Source organism: Schistocerca americana, chromosome 1, assembly GCF_021461395.2.
Source record: "Schistocerca americana isolate TAMUIC-IGC-003095 chromosome 1, iqSchAmer2.1, whole genome shotgun sequence".
NCBI classification, from domain to species: Eukaryota; Metazoa; Arthropoda; class Insecta; order Orthoptera; family Acrididae; genus Schistocerca; species Schistocerca americana.
The window spans coordinates 1,021,408,472-1,021,416,171 of record NC_060119.1 but is presented as its reverse complement, the minus strand read 5'-3'; the positions used below and the strand labels follow the sequence as shown (position 1 = coordinate 1,021,416,171).

At 43.0% G+C, this 7,700-nt stretch overlaps 1 non-coding gene across 1 annotated transcript; it reads right to left on the bottom strand.

Moving 5' to 3' along the window:
- Positions 1 to 6,453: 6,453 nt before the first annotated feature.
- Trnar-ucu lies at positions 6,454 to 6,527 on the bottom strand. Its single transcript has one exon. It is a non-coding gene; the product is annotated as a tRNA-Arg (tRNA).
- Positions 6,528 to 7,700: the final 1,173 nt, after the last annotated feature.

The following is a 7,700-nucleotide window of genomic DNA, read 5'->3' as shown; positions in this document are numbered from 1 at the left end:
TCGTGGTGTAACATCCGTTTGCAGCAACGAGGTGTAAGGAAGAGACTTAATAGTGAAGGTTGATTCTGGGTCATCTTACCACCAAATCGGAGAGGGTGCGACGGGGTTGTTCCCTTCTTAATACTAGCTTGCCATCTGAGTACCACATATACGTATTCTCTTTTCACCATAAATTTTAGTTTCTTTGTGGGCTTTAAGAGTTTTCAGGCAAAAAATTCGTAGGCATTACTTTACAACATGCGCTCTGGATTTTTTCAGTTCTACGACATGAACAACTTTCCTCGTCATTTAATTTACAATTAAGAAGGATTTTAATTTAAATATATAATAAAGAAAGAGGTTGGCACATTAAAAGAAATAATTACGTAAGTTAATTTCTTCCATCTCCTAGGAGAACTTTTATGTTTTAACAAACAAGATGAAAGGCAAAGAAGCCTTGCCAAGAACGCGACTAAATGTGAGCGAATGGAAGAGATGTAGCGAGAGATATCGAACAAGGGAAAAAAACAGAAGGTACCTCAGGTTGCCGCAAGAGGCAAAATGCCCCAGGTTCGAGACCCGACTCGACACACAGTATTAATGTGCGAGGAAGTTTCAAATGTTCTTACTTTGCTATTTATGCGCTTTTCATCATTTGTTAACATTCCTCTCCGTCAAAACCACCATGCTTAGTGTGTTTCTCATTCTACCCCCGTAGTCGCAGGATAGCATCGCTTTCATGTAAAACAGAACTGGCATTGCGAATGGCAACTCGAGAATGTTGCTGCATCTTAAACATGGCTTTACTATGCATTTAGTATTTGCAGAACAGACATCATACGTACTGTAAAACCTCTAAACACATCGTGTAATTACAAAATACGACTGAGTAGACGCTAAAATGCTGTTGCCCTCACTGCCTAAGGAACGAAATGCATGTTAAAAATAATAATGCTACTCTTCAAACTAAAGACAGGAATAATATTCGTGATTAAAGAAAACCTTTAGCACCACACTCATCACTTCAAACTGTTTTCCCTATTTTGTCGTGAACTACTTTTTTATTCTCTTTGGAACACAGAAAATAGCTACGAACAGCTACCTTTGTAATGGTGGTATAAAGAAAACACCAACTGTTGACACAGTGATGAAGCACAAAGATGTTATTGTATCGAAACATCTTTGACGGTCATATATCTTGTGATGACTTTGTGTCCATTTTCACGTTATATGAGTGAGTCAAAGTACGTGGTGAGTCGAGATATTCTTTTTTGTTGCCCAACGAACATGAACAGTAACGAAGACAGTAGTGATTGCATGTGTAGACATGAAGATCAATGGAAGTGTCATTCGTTCAAGAAAGACGACAAAAGCAAATATTCCCGGTGGTCATTTCAGGTTACATTCCAACACGAACCTGAGAACCATCATTCTCGAACTTTTAAAACTGTGAATTTTGTATAAACTAACGTCCACGTGTTATGATGACAGCATGTAAACCGTCTGTAGCCGACTGTATCAATTTGAAAGGGGTAACGGCGTTTTTTTATTTTTTTAGTAAAGTTAACCGAAAACGAAGTATCGTTGGTTAGTGGTGTACACTATCCAAATTCTGTATCATACACGGTTCTCTAATAATGTCGTTGTTTCACAAAATACCATAAAACAAGAATCTGCTTTCTCAGTGCTGTTCAGTAGATGTGTGTACAATAGTGAACAAGACAATGCGGCTAGTGTACGCTGACTGTTCATTCTGCCATAACGCCTGGAAAGTCGTTTCAGGCTTCGATGTTGCACGATTTGTCACTTTATGTCAAGAAAGGTTGTCTGCATGGAAACTGGGTGGCCAAGTTGATCTACATCTCATAACCGCACTTGAAACTCGTTCGTTAAAATGTCAAGTGCCAAATTATTCATTCTTACGAGACTTCTGAATCGTAAGTTTGTTGCAAAGACATCCTGTAACAGGTTATCGATTACTTCAGCTACTACACTGACTAATCAAATGAAAGCACGTCTACTAACCTATACTTTAGAAGCAGTGCATACGGACCAGATACAGGCCTATACGCACAGAGTACCGAGTCTGTGAACTTCTTTGACGAGATGCCCTTTCCAGTCGTCTGTACCGTGTTTGGCTCTTGGTTTCCTATCAGACGTTCTATTCGATGCTGTTCTCATTTGTCTTTCTTTGAATATGGATCTCGACACACTGAGCAACGAGATTCCAGCCCATTATTTTCATCCGAGCATCTGGGACAGTGTTGATGTCAATTGCAGCTTCAATCGTCTACTTGCAAGTCAGTGATCTGATTATCTATGTATTTATACCAATGAAACCAAAATTCCTCAAGAGGCGTATACTACTTCTCAGTTCCAAGTCCGGAAAGCCTTCAAACTGACTAACAGCGCTTCTATTTTTACGGCGGAGACAGTGACACTTTTGGAAGCTCTTAACTTTGTATCTTCATGTCCGTTCTCAAAGATATTAATAATGTCTGATTCCCTCAGCCGCCGTGAAAATATTCAACATCGGTGGAAAAAAAAAAAACAAACAAACAAAACGGCGCCCTGCGATGGAGCTATGCAAATTGGCCACAGATTGATTTTCATACACGTATCGACGGAAAACGTAAACTTGCAAACTTTGTGACATTGCAGTTCAATTTCACAGTGCTACTGGCAAGAATAGTAACCATGGAATATGTCGATACGAGGGCATAAGTCTCTGTGAATTTCATTCCGTGTACACAGCTGGACAGTAGCTATACCTCGCAAACAGACGCGTGGGCAATTTGAGAGAGGGCGTGTAGGTAGGCTCAGAGAAGTCGATTGGAGTAATCGACGAATTACTCGGTATATGAGTAGGAGAGGGTCACTTACGACAGTTTTGGCAAGAATGGGCGAACCATGGCCGAACACAGCGTCAAGAAGGAGCTGGTCGACCTAGGGACACGGCAGGACGTGAGGATCGTACAATCTTCAGAGAGCTGCTCACAGCCCCTCATTCATCATTAACATCAAAATGGCTCTGAGCACTATAGGACTTAACATCGGAGGTCATCAGTCCCCTAGAACTTAGAACTACTTAAACCTAGCTAACCTAAGGACATCACAGGCATCCATGCCCGAGGCAGGATTCGAACCTGCAACCGTAGCAGTCGCGCGGTTCCGGACTGAAGCGCCTAGAACCGCTCGGCCACCGCGGTCGGCTCATTAACATCGATCGGACGTGCAAGTAGTGCCTCAGTGGCTACAAGGACCATTAATGGCGGTTCACAGAAAGGGGGCTGAGCTCACAGCATGCCTTGCGCCGACAACCTTTTATCTTTATAGAACTACAAGCCCGTTTGCAGTGGTGCCGGGTACATTCAGCCTGGAGTCTCGTTGACTGAAGCAGAATTGTCTTCTGTAATCTGCTTCGAACTGAGCCCAGATGACCAGTGAAGACGAGTCTGCAGACGCCTCGAAAAGCATTAGGATACCAACGTCAATCTCGCCCGCCGTACGGTCCGACGACCGGGAGAAATGGACTGGGGGGAGGTGGGGGTGGGGGGGGGGGGGAGGAGGAGGCATTCAGTTTCATAGCAGGACTCCTTTGGTTGTCATTCGCGGCACCCTTATAGCACAGCGATACGTCGACGATATTCTACGTCGCATTTTGTTGTCCTTAATAGAAAGCCATCCTGGGCTTACATTTCAGAAAGATAATGCCCGCCCGCACTGGGCGAAAGTTTCTACTGCTTGTCTCCGTGCTTATCAAACTCTACCCTGGCCGCAAGGTCCCCAGATCTCTCCCCAATTGAGAACGTTTGGAGCATTATGGGCAGGGCCCTCCAACCTACTCGAAATTTTATCGATCTAACTCTCCAATTGGACAGAATTTGCACGATATTCCTCACGAGGGCATCCAACAACTCCATCAATCTATGCCAAGCCGAATAACTGCTTGCATAAAGACTATAGTTGGACCAACGCCTTATTGACTTGCTCAATTTTTGACGTTCGTTATCTTGAGTAAATCGTCTGTAATATTTGTTTATCTGTACACGTATATCACATGTACAGAATTCCATCTCATTCGGATAATTCCTTCGTGGTGCGTCTTTTTTTTTTTTGTCTTAGACTGTATACTGGATATGGCTTTAGACTTTGTTCTTAGTAATCGGAGGCGACAGACCATCCACTTGCTGTGAGTGCGTTCCCACGCTGGCATCCGCTGCAATGATGAAGCTGGCGTATTAGCGAAGCAAGCCGCCTATACAGACAAGTCCTTGATCTGAAGTTGTCATAAGCAGCCAAGAGTCACGGAAAACATCAAAGACAAGAAATATGGAACGTTTCCCAATAAACGAAAAGTGTTTACTTGCGGTGTTACAACCTCGAATTCTTGCAAAGCCGTGGTTTACTAGGACAGATATGGACCTATCAACAATTTCTAATATCATTGGACTGGGCGTCATCCACGCCTCTTTCCCACTCGATCTACGTCGAGTCAATATTTACAGTTCTCCAATATGTGAATGTGATTCTGAAACGGAAGCTGATGTAAAACACATCTTGTTTTTCTGTCCCATGTTTGACTGTGAAAGGTTGGACATCTTGAAGACATTGCTCAGTATGGGATACCATCTCCTTCAATCAGCTTCTTCATTTTGTTTGGCAAAGACATTGCCTTTGTAAAGCATTTGCTAATTTCCTCAAGAGTGCTGGGAAAAAAAACTGTAGGTTTTAATGGTATGTGTTTCTCATTTTTGTGTTTCAGTTCTGATGCAATTTCTGTAATGATTTGAACTGATAAACCACAACTGTTTGATTTACATCTAAATCTGAGTGTTGTAGATTCATGGCAGACAAAATAGTGACAGCTTGTGCCCTTGTACATGTAAATATGACTTTATGTATTTCTATTCATACAATTCAGTGCACATTGTGTCTATATGTTTTAGGTGGGTATATAGAGCACACGCTCTGGAGGCCAAATAAATTAAAAAATAAGTCCGTTTGAAGAATATGAGGAATGTAGTAGGGAAGGCGAGCTGTCGCATTCGGTTTATTGGGAAATTTTGGGAACGTGTGGTTCATCAGTGAATGAGACCCCATATGGAACGCTAGCGCGACCTATTCCTGACTATTGCTCGAGTGTTTTGGATCCACACCACGTCAGATTAAAGGAAGACATCGAAGTGTTTCAGAGGCGGGCAGCTAGATTTGTTACCGGTAGGTTCGAACAACGCACAAGTATTGCGGAGATGCTTCAGGAAGTCAAATGGGAATCCTGGAGGAAAGGCGACGTTGCTTTCGAGGAACACTATTTAGAAAATTTGGAGAATCGGCGTGTGAAGCTGCCTGCAGAATGATTCTACCGCCCCGACATACTTTTCGCGTAAGGACCACGAAGATAAGATACGAGAAATTAGGGGTCATACGGAGGCATATAGATAGTCGTTTTTCTCGCTCTGTCTGCGAGTGGAACAGGAAAGGAAATGACTAGTAGTGGTAGAGGGCATTCTCCACCACGCACCGTACCGTTGCTTGCAGGGTATGCAGGTAGATGTAGATGTAAATGAACGATTGATAAAGCATTCTGCATTATTTCTAATTCTGCTTTTGATGATGTTTCTGGCTGGTGACTCATCTCTCCGCTTCTACATTTTGCTATGTTTGATTTATGCGGCAGCTTCCTTTTGGATGTTGGGTATTTGCATTCAGGTTACATTCTGATGTCTATTCTCATGCAAACAGTTACGAAAATTACGGTGAGGTGGCGAATTGCACTGCAGTAGGGTGATAGTTTGTTTGCAACATTTTCAGGTCTTTAAATGTGTCTTCATTCATTTTCAAACTTCATTTGTTCAAAGACGTGGATCGCTGTCTATCCTGGTGATACAGTATCTATTTATAACTCGTTAGTCCGCACGCTGGTCACATTACATCCCCGTTAATTTAAACGCGTTAAGGATCTGCTGATGTGTCAAGAATCTTTCTTCTATAATTTTTTATATATCGTGGCCTCTTATATCCCCTGGTCCAACGTAGGAGAAGTGTAATCTTTCATGTGTTGTTGCTTTTGAACTGGGTCTCAGTAACAAGGAATACAACGAAACTATCTACAATATATTTTCTTTCCCGTTTCACTTAATGACGTCCATTTTAAAGTTCTATTGTACACGTGTTTGTATGTTCACTCTCTTATCTGTATTCTATTTGATCACCAGCTTCACTGTGAAAGCTGCTTTCAGCAGAACTCTTAGTCAATGCGAAGTCCTGCTTCAGTCAGCACAAGCCATTTTCAATTTCTTTGCATACCTTTGCATACCGAGACCATATTATGTACTGTATATTTCATGTATTTGTGTAGTACGCTAGTTGATTGTCGTTCTCAAACTCATAGCACTTGAAATGATAATTAAATCAAGACCCTACACTGCCGACAGGCGTTGATATACAACGACGGGGACAGTAGAAAATGTGTGCCCCGACCGGGACTCGAACCCGGGATCTCCTGCTTAGATGGCAGACGCTCTATCCATCTGAGCCACCGAGGAAAAGGCGACTGCAGGGAATTATCCCTTGCACGCTCTCCATGAGATCCACATTCCCATCTTACATTCGTAGTGCCCCTGCCCATTACACTCATTACGCGCGGCAGACAATCTTACCGAGTCCCGTAAGAGTTCGGGCAATACGTGTGCATCCGCACGGAAGAAGAAGGTCAATGGCCGGTTAGCCTGAATTACATGTGAAGATGGTATCTGTTCTTTCGGATATGTCCGGTTGTTTTTTCCATACATCCGCATTCAATCTACGTAGAGCAAGCTCCCATTCATCACACCAAATAGGAGTTATGTCTTGGTCATCTTGTAGCCTGCTAGTCACTCAGCGATGACACCTTCGTGTACACCACAGCGTCATCGGCAGATAGCCGTAAATTGCTGCCCCAGATGACAGTCAACCTTTTTCATTCAGGATATTTCGAAGCTGTTCGTTCAAATTAGTACAAGAGGTAGAGATCATCAAAACAAATTTAGATAACGAGCATATGGTGTCCTAATTTTCCTTGTAATGTTAGAGAACATTTTGTTAGTGTTGCCGACATGTACTTCTGTGTGAATGTGTACAGATGTTTGGCTCTGAGATCTGCTTGGAAACAAAGGATTTACTTCCAGCACGATGGGGCGCAAGCTCATTTCAGCACTGACGTGAGGAATCAACTGAGGGCCACCTTCGGGAATGGATGGATCGGCCGTGGTCGCCCTGTGGCCTCACCGCACAGGTCACCTGACCGCACATGTTTGAATTTCTTCCTCTGGTGGCACATACCTGTAAAGCAGCCGACGTATGAAGTCGTTGTGGAAACAGGAGGCCTTGTCGCTATAATTACCATCACTGTTGGTACCAGTGCGGACATACGAGGAATCTCCTAGCGGACACGACAATCAATGGTCCGACGATATACCGCATGCATGCAGCCGGTGGTCGCTCATTCGAACAGTTCTTGATAAAGCCACAGCTGCAATCAGCGTGTTAAGCTTCCTTCTTTGTATATCGGCCTTAGCATCAGAAATTGCCGCCCTGGACCATATGTATCCTAACTAAATATATTTGTTTATATGTTCTCTACCTTCTGCATTAATTTGAACGAATAGTTTCGGAACGACCTGAATAATTTCGGACGGCTTACTCTTTTGTTATCCGTTCCATTGAATCTAATCCCACAC